This window comes from Pezoporus occidentalis, unplaced genomic scaffold, assembly GCF_034315485.1.
Source record: "Pezoporus occidentalis ecotype Australia unplaced genomic scaffold, CSIRO_AGI_Poc_V1 ctg4, whole genome shotgun sequence".
In the NCBI taxonomy this organism is placed as follows: domain Eukaryota; kingdom Metazoa; phylum Chordata; class Aves; order Psittaciformes; family Psittacidae; genus Pezoporus; species Pezoporus occidentalis.
The window spans coordinates 15,557,433-15,581,033 of record NW_026915724.1 but is presented as its reverse complement, the minus strand read 5'-3'; the positions used below and the strand labels follow the sequence as shown (position 1 = coordinate 15,581,033).

At 39.4% G+C, this 23,601-nt stretch overlaps 1 protein-coding gene across 2 annotated transcripts in view; it reads right to left on the bottom strand.

Moving 5' to 3' along the window:
* The window catches only part of CDH2 (cadherin 2), a 121,020-nt gene that overhangs the window by 41,685 nt on the left and 55,734 nt on the right, over window positions 1-23,601 (bottom strand). The gene's annotated exons all lie outside the window — the stretch shown is intronic.

Below are 23,601 nucleotides of genomic sequence, written 5' to 3'. Positions count from 1 at the left end.
TAAGCCAGACATAAAATGAAGAGCAAAAAATGAAAAAGCAGCCCCCTTGAACTCAGTGTGACATAAAATGCATTAAGAACAAAGATTCAAAAGCAGAGGCTTAACTTGTTGCTACTATAATCACATGCAATTATGACTTAAGACATGTACTTTAGGGGTCAGTTCACATAACAGTGACATCTGTGGAGTGCTAGGCAGAGATTTTAACCCTAGTTAGCCTGTCTCCTTTCCAAGGACACACACATAAACAGAGAAAGAAAACCACTTCCCTCCACACCCTACGCTACATTTCAGTCAGTTTCCAGTAGAATGGCTGCAGGGATTTGCACCTTAAGCCTCAGGAAGATACAGTCAAGTCAATTCATTAAAACAAACAAATTTTATTACAATGTAACCATTACTCATAAACACAACTGTGCTTCCAGCAGATTCCCTGCCAACCCAGGTAAAGCAGAAACCCAGAAGTCTGTTAAGAGATTAACTTCTATGCCCAGCTCAGCCAGCTGTATCATCTCAGGTATGTCACTTACAAGCTCAGAGCCAGAGTTTCCTCAACCCTCATCTACAAGATGGAGGCAGCAGTAATTACTCACAGAGAAAATCGAAGTTAAAAACTTCATTTTATTATCTTTTTCTTTTAAATAAAGCTATTTCATGTACCACACATCCTTTCATCTACTTATGAGCTACCCACTGTTTAATTCCTCCACTCCTTCCGTTTGTCCTGCCTGAAAGATGTACACCAGAACAAGAAGTCAGTAAAACTGATTGTACAGACCATGATGTGAAGTTAAAAACAGAACTGACAACAGGTTGCAGCTTTCTTCACCCAATTGCTTTCACTACTACTTACCTTCTGGGTTACTGCAAATAATAGTAGGTAAAAAATGACAGTGTGCTTTTATAACCAATGATAGTGTTTCCAAAGCATTATGAAGTATTTTGACTGTATGTGCAACAGAAGTGCAAAATATCATTATGAAGGTCGTGCTGAAATTCACATAGTGAAGATGAAGATGAAATGAGGCTTTGTGTTTCATTTCAGTTATTGGACTTTTTTATATTGTGCTAAACCATGCACAAACTATTTAGCTTCAAAACCTAAAGGTCCTTCTCTCAAGAAAACTCACTATTAAATGTCATGCATCATATGCTTTCTCCTGTAATGCACTGTTTCCAGGAAGGCACTGAGAAGAAGAATCATACCTATTTTTATTTGAACTTCAAGGACTGAACTGATGTTTGGGTGACACATAAAATTTGTTTCCATATTGCACCCTTTCAGTTATCCAGAATCCTCCGTTTTCCCTCTCCTGACAGAAATGACTGTACTTTAAAAGCATCCATCATGTGCAAAAATGAGGCAAGTAGAGCATTTCTCCAAATAAACAACAGAACATCAGCCTTCTTCATACTGATCTTGGGGGCTGGGCAGGGATACTGCTTTTTCCAGATGGCTTGCGGAGTTTAAAGGTCTGCTTCCATGAAATGCCATCCCCACACTGGGGAGAAGAGCAACCCATGCAGACAAAGCACTGAACCCAGGAGAATAAATCTGCCTGGGTAAAAGGCTCAAACACCACCAGCAGGGCCCTTCCTGTGGTCCTCCTTGTAGGTGTTGCCTCAGGTCTTCCTCATTAGCAGTGAGTGCTTCACTGAAATGTTAATGAATACTCAACCCTCTGCGTAAGTTTTCATACGTATTACTCTCCAGGCAATCCCTACTGCTCCTCAAGTTCATCTTACCTCTCCATAAAGTACAATTCACTTCCTTTCCTATGGATCTACAGACTACCAGTCTGCAAGACTGGAGGAAGGTGAACAGAACCTCTGGCTTGCTGTTCATGTGGGAGAAGAAAATAGGCAGAAGGTCAAGCTCCCAGATGTTGACTGTCCCACTCTTTTCAACACTTAAGCCTTGCAGGGTGAGTCAGCTTACCATGACCGCGCGCTGAAATACAGCGTCCAGCTGAGAAAATGCATGATTCTAAGCCAGGGATGTAAAGCTACTAGTTAAGACAGCTACCAGTACCCACAATCATTACCACAGTCCTAATTCTCTAATTCTGATCTTTCGAGCAGGATATTTTGTATAATTTAGCACAAAAATAAAGAGCTATCAAGAAGAGTTTATTCAAAAGTCACTACATCTACTAATTTAAGAACGACTGGACTACCAAACAGCGCTGCTTGTACTCGGGTTCAGAGGCACAGACCACCCATACCCCAGGCATGGAGAAAGCTGAGCCTTTCCAAGCGTCATCCCTGTTCACAAACAAAACTCTTGGAAACTGCTCCCATTAAGAGACTAAGGACAAAAAACAGCCAGCAATAATAACCCATAGCTCTGTGCCTCTGCTGACCTCTCATCTCAGCTACAGCTGCTCTCAAAAGCTCCTCTTCAAAGGGTGCCTTGACCAAAAGGCTGAAGAGCAAGCCAGATTCACCTCTGGCTCTTCTCAGATGTACTTCTGAAAAGTAGGGAGTGGGAAAGAGAATGAATATTAATCTAAACTCTGATAATTACTGTTTTTTTAAATAGATGAAATTTAGAATTAATATTACAGTCATTATGGTCCAAAAGACTAAGACCTCACAACAGTATTTTATAAAAAAGTATTTTTGAGCTATTGCACAGTACCGTAATATATTCATTTTTGGTATATTCAAAATTCATAAAGATGATTTCCTTCCCAATCTTCTTACATATAAAATCCAGTAGGGAAAAAAAACAAAACCCACAATAACAAGGAAAAACACCCTGCTAGCCACTTCATTGATATTCTTCCTCCAGGCAACTGTATATTATGAAATTCAATGAAAATCCCTTTCCTTTGACAGTATCCTGGTAAAAATGTAGAAAATTATCAATACTTTGTGAGAATTATTCTCCCTTTGCAAGGAGCACACATTAACAAATTATACTCAAGTATAACCATCTATAATTAAATTCCCTTGACAGAGAACAGGTTGCGCAGTAGCTACTCTCTTCCCCCCCCCCCCCCCCCCCCCCAACTGCATAGTTATCAGTCTTGTAAATTGGATTTAGATTACTTCGCTTCATTTTTCAGTGTTCAACTGGTATGAACAAAGAGTGATTTCTGACTGTAAGGTTTTAGGTACAGATTTTTGCAAAAATGCTACAGGACTTCCCCTCCCTGAGAATAATGACTGTTGATGCCAACCATGCTCTTTCTAACAACCACAGGAAAGGGAGGCCTGCTTTCCAAAAGTCACTTTGTGTTGACAGATCAATCATATTGATTCTTTTCATTTAAAAAAAGGTTAACTAGATACACTATGCAGCATCTTAGTCACTTTACAGGGTAGAAAGAGTAATCAAATATCTGATTTTACTGCTTTTTAAGAACATTCTCTGCATAAATGATCAGTGTATCTCATAACCTGTAAAAACAACTCATGGATTTTTAAATATTTGTCTTTTGAGCATCTGAATAGTATCTGATTTTTAAGAGTATATTATTTGAAACCACTAGGAAGTATTTAATCATAATCTGAAATATAACTACTTTGGTTTTAAAGAGAATCTGTACTCATATCAAAGCAGTAATATGCAGCATGGGAGTAAATGCAATTAGTTCGCGTGCTCAAAATAAGGCTGTGCACAAGGATTTACAAAAACAGGGTCTTTAAACCAAAGAAAAATCATATTTAGTATTAAGATTATTATTAAACATTAGGCACTAAGACAAAGGACCATTAGTATCCTAATTTGTAAGTCTTTTCTTGTCCTAAAAACAAGGCAAGTATAATCTACTAAAAAAAGAATAAAATAGGACCTCTGTGACTACAATATTCTAAAATGAAAATCTGCAGCTCTCTGGTATTAAAGCAAGCTTTCAAGCTGACACTCTTGCATGGAAGTAATTACAGTGTATGCATACGTGTGTAGTGTACAAAACATTAAGAACTAAACATGCAAATTCATTTAAAGTGCACTGGTGGGCTACACCACTCATGCTCAGGTTCAACAAGATGAATGATTCATGGTATCTATAAAATACAGGTCTAGCCATGTACCTTCCTAGTAATCTTGTTACCTAGAACCATTTCTCAGCCAGTAAAGACCCTTTTTCAGCTACTCATGTTGGTTTTCACCCTTTGACAGCCTGGTTCTACTCTTTTAGTCTTAGGCAAATAACATTGGAATTACCTGACCCAAGGACTGAGCACAGAATCATACAGTCATGGAATGGTTTGGGTTGGAAGGGACCTTAATCATCATCTAGTTCCAACATCCCTGCCACAGGCAGGGATACTTTCTATTAGGCCAGGTTGCTCAAAGCCCCATCCAACTTGGCCTTGAACACTTTCAAGGATGTGACATCCAGAATGATATGATATATGAATATCATTTTTTTCATAAACATATTCATGTACAACATAGAATATTAATACAGAATTTTCAATACTTGCTTTGATCCTGAGATAGTTGCATTGAGTTTGCCATCTGGATATCTGCATTTTGAAAATATCAGTTTATTTCTAGATAACATCTACACGCACACAAAGAGAAAAGCGTATTTCCTTCTGTGTATTTGCTGGAATGGTATTACACCTCTTGAAAGCTATTCTCAATGCCTAAGCATCAACCTCAAGACGAAGACTCACTTAGAGTACATTATGGAAATCGCAGCAGATTCCAACAACATATGCACTTCAGCAATACAGTGAAGAGTGTGCATCATAAACCGGAAAACCCAGGCATATTTAATCCACTCAGGATCACTCTGCAGCAGATAAAATACATAGAATAAGAAAGTAGCTTACACACAGCTACTCACCAGGTACCACTTTTACGTTTGACAGAATGGGAAATTATATGGAAACATTCTGCTTGAACTGTCTAGCTATCTGCATACTTAATATCTCAACACTACCTTTTCCAAGAACACTCTGTATTTAACAAGTCTCCCTACTTTTCAGAGAGAGAAACTGGAGAAAACCACACTAAAACACACTTTTAAAAATAACTACTTTAGAAATTAGTTAGTTATTCAGCCTGAATACTTCTCTATCTGTAAGGTGATCTCCCAAGCCTACCAACAGAGTGCACATGCTCGTATTCCAGTTCATGGTTTGCTGGAGTGGGTTGTGAAATGCCCATGAGACATCCTTTACTACAGTTATAGATGACCTTCAAGAAAAGTGGGGTTTTGACATCATGGTAGACCATAACAATCACAAAACTAAACTATGGTCTAACTTGCCTCTTCCACCACCACCAGCACTTCTAAAATGGGTCTGATTTTAGAACTTCCTGAGACCTGCTTAAAACATTATTTAATTTTTGATTTTTTGATACATGGGTGGTCTACAGCCAGGAAAATGTCCTGTTGTCACCTGCAAGCTGAGAAAATTAGCTATAGAAATTTGCCAATGCAAAATAAATATGCAATATAATCAGGTTATTTTAGAGAATATAATTTTCCTACCTGTATTATAATTCAATTTGTCATAGCATCCTTTAGAGATACTTTAATACACAGTGTTGTTTCTAATAGGTTTTAGTCTTTTTTCTAATCCCCTTTCCTCCTTTTCTATCCATGCACTGTAGTTTATCCTGTACTCCAAACCACCCAGAAAAATCCCAAAGCACTCCTCATTTTGAGCCTTTCTGGAGCAACCAACCTGCCACACTTCAAAAGAAAGCCTGGCTGTCAAAAGGCAGCTGCTTACCACTTTCCGAGAGGCAAGCCTGCTAATTCAGTAATTGCTTTTGAAAAACTCTGCCTTTGTGCTGAGCTCTGCATTCTGCCACCCCAGCCCACGCACAGTAGAAGGCTACTTCAGCAGGTCACACAAAACCACCTGGAGTTTTGCCACTTACTAAGGGACAAATATCATGCCATTTTCACTTGACTTCGCAAGCTTTACAGCCTGGTGCCAAGAGAAAGCCAGGCTACGAAGCCCACAAGATGGGAAAGTGTCACACCAGAACGTTTCAACTGAGATAAAACTGGGGATACATTCAAGCTATTTACCAACTTTAGGTGCTTCATGATCTGACTCCTAACAGCTTAACTTTCCCTATTTCCATACTGCATGGAAATTATAACGTATTGTTTAATTATTTGTCTATTCAGTTAGGAGAACAATCATTACAAGGAAAAGTGATCTCCAAGACTTACAGTTTAATTCCTCTTGTACGGTTATTTCATTAACTGAAAGCAGTGCCAGAGTGATCTGCAGCAGGCATTAGGTAAAACCTTGTACTAATACAAGATTTTACTCTGTGTAAAATTATGATGCTGCTAAGCCAATAGTCTCCTGCAGAAAAGCTATAAAGTTGTATGAAAAGTTATATGACATACTGGTAGAAATAATTTGTGCTGGTTACTGCAACTAATGCTCATTAAGTGCAGTGCTTCCTGCCCCACTCCCCAGCCTGCTAGTTCTAGATAGACAAATATGCATGTTTCCTAAAATAACATACTTTTAAGGCAATCTGGCAGACTACACAACAGAAGAACAGTGGACATACGCCTCCTTCTCCTTACTTTTGCAGCATATATTTTTATTCTTAATTTGTACAACTACACTTTGATTTTTTTTTCCAAGTATTTTGTTGCAGGGTGTAATTGGGAAACATTAACACCCAGTGCATACTCTGTCCTACATTAGAAGACCGCCACCCCATAAACCCTACTAACTCAGACACTAAAATGTATTTCTAAAGTATTTTCTTTCACAGGTAACTATCACCAGACTGTCCGATTCCCGCATTCACAGTGAAAGACTCACACAGTTCTTTAACAAAATGCCAATCTAGTTCCCAGTTCCCATAATCCTCTTTGTTTACAGAACAAAGTCGTAACAGGCGTGCCAGAATGAAAATGGGGATAATGTTCTTTCTATTCGACAGAAATGCCTCTGCAGCTTTTCAGAAGGGGAATACCAGCCATCAGCAAAACACAGGACTGGTATCTCAAATAGAGTCCAAATTATATCTGATTCACTGACCCTTTTCAGTCCTTGCCTCTACCACTCACTGACACAAAGATCTTCTGTGCTTTGACACCCCTTTTGTCTTTATTTTAGAAAAAATTAAATGCAGAAAAAGAGAATAAGCATCTTCAAGCAGGGGAAGTACTTCTATTTCGACAACTGCTTTTGTTTTAAAACACAAAAGGTTTCTTTCCAGATTCCTCCACTCTGTATTGTTTAAGGCTGTTTCACTATGGATGAGCCTATAGGCCCCTGCACAGTTCTGCACCAGCTTTTTTTCTAAATGATGCTAGCTGAAAGAAAACTCAGTAATAAATGTCATTTCTGTACTCTGGAGTATGCAATGCGCCTTTAATACTTTCCCAAGTATACCATTCTACACAGTAATAAAAAGAAGGATTAAACACTAATCTCTTATACCCATAATGCATCAACTGACTACACCTGCTAAAATCCAATTTGGTAATTAAAAAATATATCTACTCAACAGTCAAACCCGGAGACTAAAGGGAAAGTACTTTCTCTGCAGATGGGTAGCAGAAAACACAGTTTCAAAATTCAGGCACTTTACTCAAACCTATTTTTACCTCTATTCATTTTTATGTGACCTTAAGCAGTGTAAGAAACAAATACCTACAATTATAGTGCAGCAATTAAAGGGCAGTTTTATTGCTACAGTAATGACTTAAATACCTAGTAAAAACTGGATAAGCAGCTTTTCCTTTTAGTCTATCTTTAGAAAACAAAAACAAAAAAAAAAGTTAGCTTTTCTATTTTTCTTCTCTTTTTTTTTTTTTTTTCTCCCTTGTTAGCAATAAGGAGACTGAGAGTAGATGCTTTTATATTGTCTCTTTGCTAACTATTCCTGGCTCAAACTCCTAGGCTTCAGGTTTTGCATTTTTTTCTAGCTCTTCTTTCTTCTTTATACCTCCTCCTCCCTCTCTATCCAGGTGTTCTGTTTTCTTGATTTTTAAAACAAATTACTTTATTCCCCAATACTCCCATTTTTTCCGACTCTCTCTTTCAACTGTGCTCCTGACAGAAATGCAAAGGTGCAAAAGCCTTACTAATTTCAGGCTGACAACCCCGTCTGCAGCTCAGGCTTCGAGTACATATAGGCAGAAAAAGCCTGTCACTGGAGGACTGTCTTAATTAAAAAATAAACTAATTAACTAAATAATGCAGGCTTCTGGAGTTTCTGTAAAGAGCCAGGACTTGCTGAATATCAAACCAGTGCATACTTTCAAACGAGCTGATGATCTGTTTCACCAATACAACTGGTCAGCAGTTTTCCACAGCAGCTTAAGCCCCCACACTAAGAGGGGTTTAGGAACAACAACAGAACATAGGGAGAAGCATGCATGTATCACTTGTATGCTGTATGCCATTTCTTATAAAGAAAATAAATACAATAAAATTATATTAGGTGTTTTTCTTACTAAATTATAAGACTGCTCAGGCAGAAGCAAATGTTGTATTTGCATTGCATTGCAACAAAGAAAAATTCCCAGCTCCAACAAAATGGCAGCGATCCTGCCAAGACTCTTGCTTCCCATTTCAAAAAACAGTGTCTTGAAGCGGGACCATTTAATGTTCTGTGTTCCGCTGTGTAAACCAGGACAGTACCCATCTCTTGGGAATACATTTTGCAGTCCCTCCAATGCGGCTACAGATGCAGCAAGGGGACAGGGAACAGTTTTCCTTGAAGTTGCCCTTCAGCTTCACAAATCAGTGCACATTTGAGTGTGATGACCTTCTATGATTATCAGTGTTGCTTTTTCTCTCTCCTTCCTTCCTTGGTTTGGTCTGTCCAACAAAGGCGGCTTTTGCCACTCTCCTACCAGCCATTTTGGGCACACTATGGACTAGTTTTCCAAAGCTGCAATTATTTTTAATGACTTTTGAAAAGTCATTAGTCACTCTCAAGGAACTGTGGCAGCTCTTCATGACACTTCTTTCCTAAAAGATAAATTCTGCTATCTCCAGGGAGAACCTGAAGAACCTTCCAGGCAGTGGAGCTGGACATGGATACAGCTGCACCAGCATTCCCACAGCAAAAGGCAGGCACAGCCCATCTCAAAGCAGAACCACCCTATAATACAAGGCTGTTCATCGCCTTAGCACATGGATAATGGTGGAAAAATATCCTATTTGCTTGAACGCTGTGCTTTTTTTATCAAAAAAGGGCAAGAAACCTACCAGTTAACAAACAGGGTGGAAGAACAGCAGAGACAGCCTAGCAGCATTTACACTGATGTGTTAGATAGTATAATCCCTGGGATTTATGACTTTTATTGCTATCACTGGAACATGAACCGTCAGTAGGCCTCAGGCAGAAAAATAGCTGGCATGGCAGCTTAATGTTTTGTCAGACCTTAGGTTAATATTATTAAACACAAATATCTTACCATAAAAATCAAAAAAGCACTTGGTGACTAGCACAGGCTAGTACAGTGTATTTCACAGCCAGATCACAGTAGACTTACAAAGCAGAGGTCTCAATTAGTTAGAGCAATATGTTCACCTCATTATAAGGGAGTACACCCGTGTGTGAAAAATTAACTTCTAAATGGGTATCTTCTACCTGTATATACCACTTTTATAATTTAAAATGGAAAAGTTGATGTGCTAACTAATCATTAATTATTTAAGAGGGGAAATGGCCTGGGTTCAGCAGTAGCAGTCATTTTTCTCCTTCTTAGTAGCTGGTGCAGTGCTGTGTTTTTGACTTTCAGCCTGGGAACAGTGCTGATAACACCGATATTTTTAGTTACTGCTCAAACGTTTAGTCTGACCAAGGACTTTCTGAGCCTCATGCTCTGCCAGGGAGAAGGGGAAGCCAGGAGGAAGCAGAGACAGGACACCTGACCCAAACTAGCCAAAGAGGTATTCCATACCACAGCACATCATGCTCAGGATGTAACTGGGAGTAACCCGGAAGGGCTAGTTCACTGCTGGGTTGGGCTAGGTATCGGTCGGTGCGTGGTATTGTATACTCTTCCCTTGTTATTTCCTTTATCATTATTATTGAAGGTAGCAGTAGTGGTTCTGTGTTATACCTTAGTTACTGGACTGTTCTTATCTCAACCCGTGGGGTTACATTCTTTTTGATTCTCCTCCCCATCCCTCTGGGAACAGGGGGAAGAAAGGGGGGGGGGGGTGTGTGTGTAGACTGTGTGGTTCTGATTTATGGCCTGTGCGGTTCTGATTTATGGCCTGTGCGTAAACTACGACAGGGAAGTACCAAGAGAACTGGCAGGAAAACACCTAATTTCACATATCTGAAGGTACCTCTATCACCTGGGCTGTTCATTCAGTAGCTTGTTATAACATCTCTTCAAACACACCTCACATTGCCCCTAGATGCAATAACTGTGTGTAGATACCTTAAAAACAAAGGGCTACTAATATTAGCCATCCTGTTTAAATGAATTAGAAATATGCAGGGAATCATTCGATACTCTTGACCCCGAAAGTTCATTATAGTGAAACCTTGAAGCTGTATTCAGTCCTACATATAGCAAAGAATGATTAGTATGTATTTTACATATTTTTCCTCTTGAGCTACATAAGTACAGTGATCAGAAAAAAATCCAGTGCTTTTTAGTGACTGGCACTTAGTAAATACTAACAGATTACAGTATTTAATTACTTTTATCTTCTTTGTTGATTACCTAAACCATACTCCGGATGAGATGGAAACCATCCATTGTTGCAATGTTACCAAATCTCAACAGCACAAAAGGTATCAAAAGAGGAAAGGTCTGACCTACTGAGTCAGGACTTCAGACATGAGTCTTGTCAAATTGCTACTTTATTTTGTGTAAGGTCTACCTGGTAAGCTAGAGAAACACTAGCTGCAAGCAGAAACAGTATCCTTGTTTCATGTCTGACTGCACTATATGCTGCAAACTCCTTAAAATGACCAACATGAGGTCACTTGTGTACAGCTGACACAGGTTAAGTTAAAATTCAAGCAACACTGCTTTCCTGCAAGAACATTTACCATATCTTCTCTAGTGATTACAAAATTAAGAGGCTCAAATAATCCACTTAAATTGACAGTAACAAAATTGACAGGAATAAAAAAAGGTGTTATGTTAGGAAAAAACACTGATAGAAACTGTTTTCTTTACAAAACGCAGAGAAGCGTGACAGCAGCACAACATGGTACCTGGGTTTATACAGCAAAGAAAAAAAAAACACCACAACCCTTGGATACAATATGCAGACAAATGAGAGGGATACAGACAGACATCATTCAAGAGCCAACTTTCAGTACAGCCACTGCAAAATTAAGACATACTTTAGGATCTTATGCCAAGACAATGTTGTGCAAATTTATGCAATTTATTCCAGGTGGGAACAGACAGACACAGACCTGACTAAACACACTCTCATTTAACAACTGCAACTCAGTCCAGCCACAGAAGAGCACAAAAGAAAAAGAACAGGTTGTCTGATGTATTTCAAGATACTCTTCCTATGATAAATGCAGCACTTTTTTTTTTTTGGTGTCTAGACTTTCCTGTGGGCTTCGGGAGTGCAAAACATAAGGCACTTGACATTCAAATTGTGTTAGATTGGAATAATGCCTGAAAATGGCAGGGGTTTGACTGATTGAACTAGAACTGAAGATTCTACTTTTAGCAAAGCCTAAGGATGGGAGCAGGATATTACCTTTCTGAACCCTTTTGTTGGGTTGAACAGTTACATGAGCTTCGAGACAAAAGATTACAGTTATAAATATCACAATGAAAACCCCATATGTGATAATGGCTCCTAAAGGGAATCATTAGGATTCATTTCTGGATGTGGCAATTAACCTATTACTGTCTGAGTCAAACCTATTTTGCTCAGAAGCAGTGAGGTATTGTACTCTATGTAGTCTTGATTTCTCCATTATTAGTCATGACACTCTTAAGTTTCTTAGTAAAGATCACACAGCATCACCCTCCAAAGGTCCAGATTAAAAACTGTCTGGGAATTATCCCTACAGCAATCAGTATAATGGGACTGATCCCTGAGTGAGAGTCCTAGGTACCACATGAAAATAGTAATAACCTCTAACATTTGCATGAATCAAACATGGTCCAGCCACCACAGATAACAGACACATTTGGTGGTAAATTGCAGAATTAATGCATCACAAAAATGAAATGAAATTTGTCTTCAGAAACCTAAGCAGTCTCTTACTCCAATAGGAAGGCATTCCTCCTCTGCTTACCAGAATACTAAATACTTGTTTCCAAAAGGAATTTGAGTTGAAAAAGCCCAATTGTAATTAACATTGCAACATTTCAATGGCTATTTCAGCTGTCATCTGTGTTCCTCTCAATTTTCCTCAGATGTTTGAATTCCTTAAAAAGTCACCTGTGGCATTCACTCATGAGAACAAAACCTCTTTTCACTTCCTCTCCCCCAAAACAATACCAGTTTGCAAAGGGAATAAATAAAGCCATACTACACTTGCTATATACTTCAGAAAATACTACCTAGTGTGTCCTACAGTAGTGACTGCGATGCAGAGATTTTTTTTCCATAGGATAAGCATTATCATGAACATACTGTATAAAGATCATAGAAATGCTGTCCTGTGATAGCTAAGATAAGGAGATTCATGATCTATTTAAATTATTATGAAAGTTACTCATGACAAAATTCTTTCCTTTCCTGGTGCATGATGTGTGGTTCCTCTCCGATAAATCTCAAACACTTACTATAACCAAGACATGTTTTCATACACATATTGAAAACGCTTTTGGTCCGTAAATGCAATAGTTTCACCTATTGAGAGAAGACGAAGTCATTCAGTGAGACAACATACTGAATTTCTGTTGAAACAAAACTGTAGAGCGTGAAATAGCAACCTGTCATCAGATGTTGGGAGTCTGATGTTCATCAGCAGCAGCTAAAACCACTCTTTCCTCCCACCTATGTCTGAGGAAATTGACAGCCATCTGCACGCAGGTTTGGCCAGCCTACATCCTGCATTACAAACTCTGCAAAGCTCTTTAGGATCTATTTCATTAGGGTTTAGGGCTGTGTTCCAGGAAGTAGAAACCCGAAGTAAAAAAAACACACCCCCAAAAATCACAAGCATAAAAACAGACCAAGCCAAACCACCCCAACACAAAAAAAAAAACCTCAACACAAAACTCCCGCTCACACGTGCACGCTGAAAATCAAACCAAAATAAAACCAAGGCTCAAGGGTGTCTGCAGGCATTCTTCACTGCAATCTACCTTCTATTAAAATGTGCACACTGCAGTTGAAGAATGGACCCCTATCCACATCACCCTACCTCATTTCATATTAAAGTTCATTTGCCCTGAGGACAAGGCTCCTAGTGAATACAGCCTGACAGCCTGCAAACACAGGCAGGGGAGTTGTCTGAAAGGCACTATCCAGCACATGTGGCATCACACATCTTTCAAGCTTTGTTTGGACAGGCTGCTCACAGAGACAGTACTACAGACCTTCCTGCCCAGTGGAGAGAGTCCACATGGTTGGTGTGTAGCATTTTGATGAGGTAATCAGATAGATTATCAAGCAATATGATCAATCTGATCAGCCTTCTCAGCCGAGCTCCCTGAATCCAGAACAACTCTTATTAAGTTGGGCAATGCTTGTGGTAAATGAGTGATGCATTTTGATCTGCGTCTCGGGGCTCAGATCGAGGTATCTAAAGCTCACCTTCCCATGAGAAAGGGTTTTCTGCAAACTAAATGCAGCCTCTCCCAGCAGCAGGAGGAAGCAGCAAGTGAAATGGAACAGATCTGACCTTAAACTAAACATCTGAGCTACATTTTAAAATACTGGCACCAAGGCATTATTACTTTGCTTTGATATGCTGCCAAGGCAAAGCAAAGAGCCACTGAAAATTGAACTCCATTTAGAACTCACGTCTATTTTTCAATAATCCTTGCAATACTGTGTACATAACTTAAGGATGTTACAAAAGACAACACACTATGATGTCATACAATAAATAATATTCATGTGAAGTTCTTAACAGATTCAATGCTTAGTAGCGTCGTAAATCAGAAAAATTACATTAACTGATGCCACAAATGAATTACATATAGTAACTTGGGTATGAAGAAAGGCATTAGGGTAAAATTAACACGACTTTTGGCTCAGAAGCACATGATACAGCTGCTGTTCTTCATTAGAAATTAACATTTTGATAAAGTTCACTACAGTGCTTTTTTCTGTACAAATGCAGAGATGCCACTTTTAATGTGCAACTGTTGGTATTTTGCCCATTACAGACATAACACAGATTTTTAGAAAACTGGTATCACCAACCCACATGGTTTTTCCTTCATTCCTTTGTTGCTGGATGTCTCCAACTCCACAATTCAACTTTTTTTTTTTTGAGGACCATGGAAACAGAATAACTTGAGATATCTGATATTTCAGTCACGCAATGGTGATTTATCTGTAGTACTCAAAAAGCCCTCAGGATAAAAATCAGTAATTGCATTCAATCTATTTACAAATCACATTCAACTGCTCATGTTCAGCTGCATAGCTTTGTTTTTATTTTAGCTTACTTTCAGACCAGATACATTTCTTTTGCCATGTACTGCAGCATTAACTTGTTTTCGTATTAATTAATTTCCTGTTCCTTAACACACCTGTCTCCACCATGTCTTTTCTTAAACTTGCTTTCTACATATGACACAATGCAATTCTCTGCCTTCACATTTTTCAACTAAATGTCTCCAAGAGGCTTTTGCCATAAAATGTGCTCACGTTGTTCACGGCAATACTACTTATACATATCTCCTTGTCTCTTAGGTGCCAGTGAGATCTCTTCTATCATTCTCCTAAACGGGAAAGATACAGAGAGATTGAAACAGTCTTAGCTCCAAAGGCTGTAAACAAAATCGTCTTCCCAAAACCTTGATGCAGGGTGGCAGAGCCAAGACAAACAGGAACGCCTTAGGAAACAGATCTCCTTCTCTTGGGACAGTTTACCTCACAGTGTATTTCAGGATCTAACAACATGGGACACATCACTTCTTTCCACTAGTCTGTCAAATGTATTCTCCCCATCACAACCCAAGATACTCTAATTTAGTAATGAATGAAGAATGGCCGTAACTCATGCTATCTTTACAGGAGATTCAGAAACCATTCTTAAAGCCACTCTAACAAAGAGGCAAGATTCTCAAAGCACTGCCCTGAAAACCTGTCACCACATAAACTATGTACAGAAATATCTGCCTTCCTATTTAAAAAAAAAAAAGCGTATGATTCACGTAAATGTTTCCTCTCTTGCCAAATTGGACCGTTCTCTCTTTGTATCCTCATCAGGTCAAAAGCGTACCTGAGCCTGTGTGGTGCTCGTTGACCTGAAGGGAAAACTGAATGCTTCAGAACAAAAAAGCTATACGATTTCTCTAGAGGAAAATTGGAAGGATCCATCTTTCCCTAAATGTCTTTTCAGCCAGGTAACAGGTTTTATTTTTAAACTACTACTAATATTTCATACTTTTCTTGGTTGTGGTCATCAGCTGCAGGAGGGTGAGACATGGCGTATTTTAATTAATGTAATAAAGAAGGCATTGTTCTTTACTTTTTTCATCCAAGCCTGAAATACAATACCTAGTCAACACTTTGAACTAGACTGGCTCCTCAAACTAAACATACTTTTGATACTATTTAATGCTGTCCTGTAAAACACTGCTGCTTTCCAAAATGAAGTTTATTAAGTTTATAAAAGGTATACTTATGTTTCCTGACTTAATACTATATTTACTGGACCAATATACAAGTCTACATTTCTCATCTGCTTATAAACACTGTGCGCACGTAGTAACAATCTGACTATTTCCTTCCCTTACTATGGATGATAAATGCAAAGAAAAACAAAACCCAGACTTCTTGGGGCTTTCAAATGCATCTGCCACAGAACACAAGATCATAGAATAGTCTGGGCTGGAAGGGACCTTGAAGATCAATTAGTTCCAACCCTTCTGGCATGGGCAGTGACACCTTCCAATAAACCAAGATCTAAGGTAAATAAAAAATGTCCAGTAATGGAGGGCAGGAATGAGGCATAATGTCTATCCCTGCCTGTAATAATACCGCTTTACTGGATCACCCTGAGGAATGCCCCTCCTTCGTCAAACCATTTTCCTGGAGAAGCAGAACGGAGGCTGAAAGATGACAGGTGAGGAGGATCCACTGCTACAGCTGCCAGGGCAGAGCTGGGCAGTGCCAGACAGCAAGGGCAAGCACCTCACCCCAAGCAGTTTCTACTCCACCTAATTGCTCCAGCCCTCTGCCTTTCCAGACAAGAGATGCTACCTCAGCCTCTCCTCAGACAAGGAATTTATATTCAGGCACACAACATCAAACGACAGAGAACTGCTGTAGCACTGAGTTTTACAGCGATACTGCTGCAGGGGCAGCTCTGCCATACAGGCAGGACAAGGGGTCACACAGGTCAGCAAAGTATCAAGGGCAGCAAATTGTTTAGTGACTATTTTGTTTACTGTGCGAGTGGCTTTTGACTAGGAGGGGTGGTAATTCTTTCCAGCTTGCCTTGGGCAGTGAAAGCTATAAAAGCATTTGTACTTGACTGGTGTCTAGGGAAATCAGGCTGAGTCCTAGGTCTGTTCCTTTATCACATTTGCCAAGTAGTATGCTACGTGTGGCATGCTTTTATATTCCCTTTTTCCCTCTCCCCCCTCCCTGATTATTTCACATCACACGTCCAGAAAGAGTATCAGACATGCCAGTCCAAAAGTAAATAAAAAGCAGGCAAACAAGTGCCTCCAACACTCAGTATTTAGCAAGCTGCTTTTGCAAAGGTTTATAATTTGAGACAGAATTTGCCCTCATCTTTACGGGAAAACACAATGCCATGCAAATTCCCCGTGAGGAAAATCTCTCCCAGGCTAAAGATTTGCATGGCAAGTTGAAGGAAGCAATAAATGGCTGCAAAACAGTTCTATTTACAGCTTGGCAGAAGCTAAGTGACAGTGCCCACTAGCAGCCATACTAATGATAAAAACAGAAATATGGATTTTTAAAGCTTATTTATGGGCCATTATGTAGTTTATGCACCACTGCCACATTGAATGAGAAATTACAACACAGCTAGTGACAACAGGGAATTTCAGTAATAACCTTGAACAATCTTTTTATCTTTCCCCAAGCTCTGATCGAGGAGAAAGTGCAATTTTTGTCAAAACTCCTAAAACTGAAGTCAACTGTAAAATATTACATTCTCTGAAGAACAGGAAGGTGACTTTGGCTAATACTGATCCATTTGCAGAAAGGAACAATCGACCTTTCAAAATGAAAATATTCATTTAACATGAAACACTGAAATTATTAAAAATTTAACAAAATATAAATTGTGATTATTAAATGCAACTATGAACAATAACTCAGAGTGCTATTTTACATTAATTTGTTAGCACACAGTAGATTAAAACTTATTATAGTTTCAAGGTCTTAATCATTATGTAACTCAATGCCCACATCAATTTTCTAAAACCACTGATACACATGGAAATGACTCACGGTGCAACTGAACAACTAAAGGAGGGCTTCCACAATATCAGGGTGAATTTAAGCAAGACCTGAAAAGCCTGAATCAAGTAGCCATAGCATGTTAATGTTGTAAGTTAAACTGTCAAATCAGATCAACCTTAAGTTCTTACAAGTCTATAGGAAACTTACTTAAAAAAATTTAAATAAGAATCACCACCACCACTTCTAGGCATTACTGCATTATTTACTGCACTGCCCTCTTGAAACTGTTGGATGGTGTCTACTGGAAATTTGAAGCCATGTGTTTTTTAAAAAAGAAAAAAATACAAATATTGAAGTAATCTTGGTATTGTTTATACGTGCTTTAAATGAAGCAAGAGAAGAAAAAATTAAGAGACTGCTATAGAAAAGAGATATGCACGACTTTTTGCTTGTTATTTCATCTGAAAGTTAAACAAAAATCCTTCCTGGAAAGGCATCTCAAATTGATACTTAAATAAATAAAACGTCAACAACCAAACACCAGCTTTTCCAAAGTAAAGTCACTGTGTTTGCAAAGGAAGTGCTAAAGGGAAACAAGCAGATACCTAAACCTCTCTATACTACACACTGGCATTGATTTGAGAGAGTTTGGTATGCAGGAGAACTGCAAGACTGGATCCTAGTGAAATGAAAGGAAGCAATGACGCATTCTGATGCCTGGAATCTTTCCAATGAACAGAGGATTTGCTCCTGTGGCTTTTCCTAAAATTTCTCATGGCTAACAGAAAAGGAGGGGGGGATCAAGGCTGACAAAGCATGAAGCATGTCCCAGTTTCACCCCTCCTTGGTAGTGTATCCCCTTGCCCTTCAATTATAGTGCTCTGCAAAGACCCTGGTAGAAAACCAGAGGGTATGTTTCTGAATAGACAGTGCGCTAAGGGAATACAGAACTGGTCTCAACAACTGCACATAGGCAAGGGGGAAATGCTTCTACCACGTTAGTTATGGCCCTGGTCAATACACGTCATGGGTTGCTCTCATTCATTCTACCGCAGGCTACAGCTACACTAACAATGCCTTATTCCCAGTCCTTTCTCTTGTCTCCAGGCAAGCCCTTACTTATTCTTTCAACTATACCAACACAATGCTTGCAGAAATCAATTTTATCTTTAAGATACTGAATTCTGACACACAAATGGATTAACAGATGACAACAAACACTAAATGCATGTAGCATCTCCAGGATCTGAGATGGATTTGCAGGCATATATAACACAAGCAGAATTGACAAAAGATCCTTAATGAAGATTTCCCAACATTTACATGTTATCTATCTAGATGTTTATCTATATATTTTTACAGTACATTGAAGTTGCTAGTAGAATAAAACTCCAGCCACTTAGATGAGTTTGCCATGAGAGGAATTTATTTCCTTTGTGTCAGCATATGGGTCTCAGCCACTTCTGAAAGCGACAGTAGGAAAACCATTTTCTTTACTCTAACAGATGCCTAAGCTAACTACTTTGACAAGGCCCACTGCAGGGATGGAGTGGTGTTCTTGACTGTCACAGGTACAAAACACAAATAATTACACTGACTACTCTTTACTTTCTCCTAAAGAGACCAGAGTCTTTGATCCAGCTTTCCCTAGACAACCCTAAGGAAACAGAACAACTGTAATTCCCAAAGCCCCTGACCTCATGGGAGACAACATATGCTGCCCTTGAAACTGTATTTCATCATCAGTTTTCTTCTGGGCAAGTGGCAGAGAAGTTTGTTACACAGAAGGGGACATAGAGGCCACAGTTCTGGGGCAGATAAACACTGGAAAAAGACTGTGATGCTGCTGCTCAGAGAACATGTACCATGAATAATTCCCCCCACCTTCCCCTATACTCCCCCCAGATTCTGCAGATTTGCAGATCTGCAAACTGACAACTACACAGAAATCCTAAAACAGGAAGTATTCTATCTGAACCTAAATTTGAAACTAGCAATCATTCAAAAGGCAGCACACATGAGCAACAAAGAGCACGCAAAACACAAAATTCAGTACATCTCTATTCAGTAGCAGGAAGGCATCTATTATCAGATGCAGAATGGGCCTGAAATGCAAAGAAAGCCAGCATTGTTGCGTGCGTTACTGGGAACATCCTAACTGTTTGTTACAGGTATTCAAAGAAATCTGAGCTGGGACAACCCCAAAACAGTATCTGTAAAACTGATAAACCGAAGCTTAATTCTTGTAATAAAACTGAAACCAATGCAAGCACATAAAGTACACAAGGTACTACCCAGAAAACTCTCGGATAAAAAAGAAACAAACAGCTAGAGGCTGGCCTTCACAGCCCATCTCGGCAAGCTCACTATAGAGAAGCAGTGAAAGATGCAGTCAGCCTTTTAGACATGGTTGTCTTGGAGACACCAGAACACACTGTAATGATGACAAAGGAAACAAAAAGCTGGATGCACTTTCTAAGGCTTTTAGTCTGCTCTCTTTCATGTGGAGTTTACGGAAGAGGGCCTCCCTGGGTTGGGTATGCAGAGAATGCTGGCAGCAGGACCAGCGCATGGAGGTAGAAAGCCGCACTTGCTTTGCACAGCATTTCATAAAGCCCCAAAGCACCCTTTATCCCCAGGAACACGTGACATAGCACCTCCCGCAAACGAGACCCATGTTTACTCACTCTGAAGGTTTAACTCTGCACAAGTGTTAAACCCTTTCTCCTGAGGATCCTGAAGAGAAATAAAGAGGGCAGTTTGTGCAAGGAGCTGCTCTAGGCACGCTGTACATTTATCAGAGTGATCTTCTGCTAGACTCATTTCAAACTAGAGTTACAAATCTGGCAACATGGTTTGAGGTAACAGAGCCACAGCGTTTCTAGGGACTAGAAGAGGAACAGCTAGTGGCATTTAGGCTGCAACTATGAAAACAAATAATTCTACCTCAGTGCAGCTGAGATACTCACAGCAAAGAATTTAAATGGAAGCTTATTTTTTTAAAGAGGTCCCGACCAGCAAATCCTTCCTATTTCAATTACCAAGTAACTCTTGTAACCCAGTAATGTGCAACTTCCATACCAAATTCTGTCAGATCCTAGCTTTGCAAGGAGATAGGCCAAGCATATAATTTTTGTCCCCCTTTAACCCGCTTGGAAAAGAATGCTATCACCATGAAGCAGCACTCAGTCTGAACAGGCCTCTTGTATGCTACACTGTAATATGTACATCATGTACAAGGACCTGTTCAATTTGCAGTACTTTTTATTGATAATGTAATTCAGACCTACATCAGAGGATGCCATGACAACTATAGTAGCTGCTGGCTTTAGAGACACACTGTCACATGGACCTATCAGTCCTTGAATTAAGTGCTAAGGACTTGATGGATAGTGTGTGACAATGCAAGCCTGAATACATACACAACAAGGGTTCTGGCTCCCTGTCTCCATATCTAAACCTCTTGCAGGACAGGTTACGTGCAAAGAGCGCGCAAGGTTTGTAGCCATTTCTCACTCTGCCACAGGTTGCCTGCTAGCATGAATGTTTATAAATTTCCTGATTTCATGGGCTGCTGACTTTTATATGCCCACTTTCAAATTCTGTGAGTACACCAAAACCTGTGCATGATGTATCAACATTTAGTTCTGACTGACTGTAGGATGGGGAAAGAGGATGAACAGGGAAAAATTGGTAATAATTTTCCACATCGTAACCTCTTCTTTCATGCTGCTCCTCTCTTTTGTCTGTACAGTGGATTGAAAAGGAGGAAAGGACTGAGCCTACACAAGGATAGATGTTAACTCCTTGCCTTCCCAGTCTGTTCTAACAGGTTATCAAATGGACAGGTAACAGCCACCTGACGGAGATACTGGAATGATCAACACCACCACCATCACACCCTAGAAGACCTCTTAACATCTTTACACAAAACTACCTATCTGTAGTAGATGACTGCTACCCTCTCAGAAGTATGACTGGCAATAGTCGAGAACCTGGGTCAAATGATGCAAGAGACACTCAACCTGATGGGATCAGCCACTGCTGGTGTATTTCCAAATCAGAGCTGCCAACACATTAACACAGCATTAACATCACCATCTCTCTTAATTTTAGCCCATATGTCTTGCCATTAAATGCAAAACAGTATACTGTATTAACTTAATTGCTGACAGCAGCTGTGGTTTTTGGGACCACTAAAAATCAAACTGTTTATATATACCACAATATGGATTTTGGAATCTCATTTCAGGCATCACATAGCTTAAGACATACCCATACCTGGCCAAACAACAGCAAGACAGAACACCTCTCAGTTGGACAGCCTATGGTGTCAGCAAGGTCAAAAAAAATAAATAAATAAATCCAGAAATGTGTCACCTCACCTGTGTAAAGTGTACCTCAAATGCCATCCGGAACACTGGCTGACTGTACCCTTTCCAGGGCTCAGTCTGTAATTGCTTTTCTACTAAGGCTTCAAGCATCCTCCGGCAGTTTCTTCTTGCAGTGGCATGTCACAAACAGGAGACACTGCCATCCGTCTTGGCTATACCCCTTTACACTCATGACACGAAGCTTACTTAGGGGCTTGTCAGTATCAACTAGTTATTTTTTATGTCTAATGTCATGGGTCTGTACTTGAAACAAACAAGAACCACCCAGCATCCCAGCTTTTTCTGGGGCACAAGCCAAGAATCTAAAGAATTTGGACAGACCACTTATGGTTGCAGCATCCTAATGACCAGTGCTTAGACATTCTTTCTGAAATACAGTCTTTGACTTGTCAATCATCTGTTTAATGCAAATCTGCCACTAATGCCTTAAAAAATATATCAGTAGTGCAAGAATAAATCTGAAAACTGTGTTAGTTTCCCAGACTAGCCAATCTGGCAGGAAAAAAAAAGTTTCTTTGATGCATCATTTAGAGTTTCTTTGATGATGAGTAAATCAATAAATTCTGTGTACAGATGAGCTATTGCTTGTTGTAGCAACCTTGTGCACTTGAAGCATCTGTGACAATACAATTCAGCAGGATTTATGAGGAAAAATATTCTACTCCCAGTAACATTAAATCCCCAACTATCCAACATGAAACACCAGTGTTACAGTATAAGATCCTGCCTCCCAAAGAGGGGCTCTCTTTTACAGATGCAGGTGAATCTTGCACTCATGGTATCCTGATTCCTGCTGTGAAGTTTATAGGAACTAAACAGTCAAGTAGTGCTATCACCATCTTGGACGTTGATGCCAACAGTAAAGACCAGGCTTAGAAACACACAAGAATGTTTTGATGATGACACATGAGGCAGAACACACTGTACAACATCCTTTCTCCATCCATTTCCATTTTTTAAACAAACAAAAGAAATATTACAAAACATTCATATAGTAAACAATAGCATCTATTTCATGATGTTGCACTAGAGACACATTCTAACAGGCAAGCAGAGCAAGGACGGATGAACAAGATAGGCACTTGCATATGTTTTTGCATCAAAATCCCTCTTCCGGTTTGATGCCCTGCTGCAGCCCACATCCTTATTTTAGAGAATGTTCCCAAATTCTGCTCAGACTCAAGACGTTTTCACATTTCAAATCCATGGACATTTGGTAAAACAGTTACACAATTACCATATCACACATCCATGCTAAGGAAACTTTGTCAGCCCTTTAATCTTTCCCTAGATTCAATTCAAAATCCTCAAATCCATGGACATTTGGTAAAACAGTTACACAATTACCATATCACACATCCATGCTAAGGAAACTTTGTCAGCCCTTTAATCTTTCAAAATCCACACACACAAAAGTCTCCTCCTGACTCCCAGGGGAAAAAAAAATAAAATAAAATAAAATCTAATCCTACCTTTAAGGGAAACTATAATTAAGATCCTATACCACACCTATTTATAGCTAGGTCCAGCTGAAAAGATAACAAACTTTCACTGATAGCTGAATTGTTCCATTGTGCTACTGCTATACTGGATGTCTATTAAAACTATTTCACCTTAGCAATGCTGGGAAACAGCAAATTAGAGGTTAGTTCCTTTGAGAGTATTCCCCTCTACCCCAGCTCAAAACCTGTAGTATCTCTGCAGCTCAGTTTACCAGACCTTTTATAAAGGTCTGTGCTCC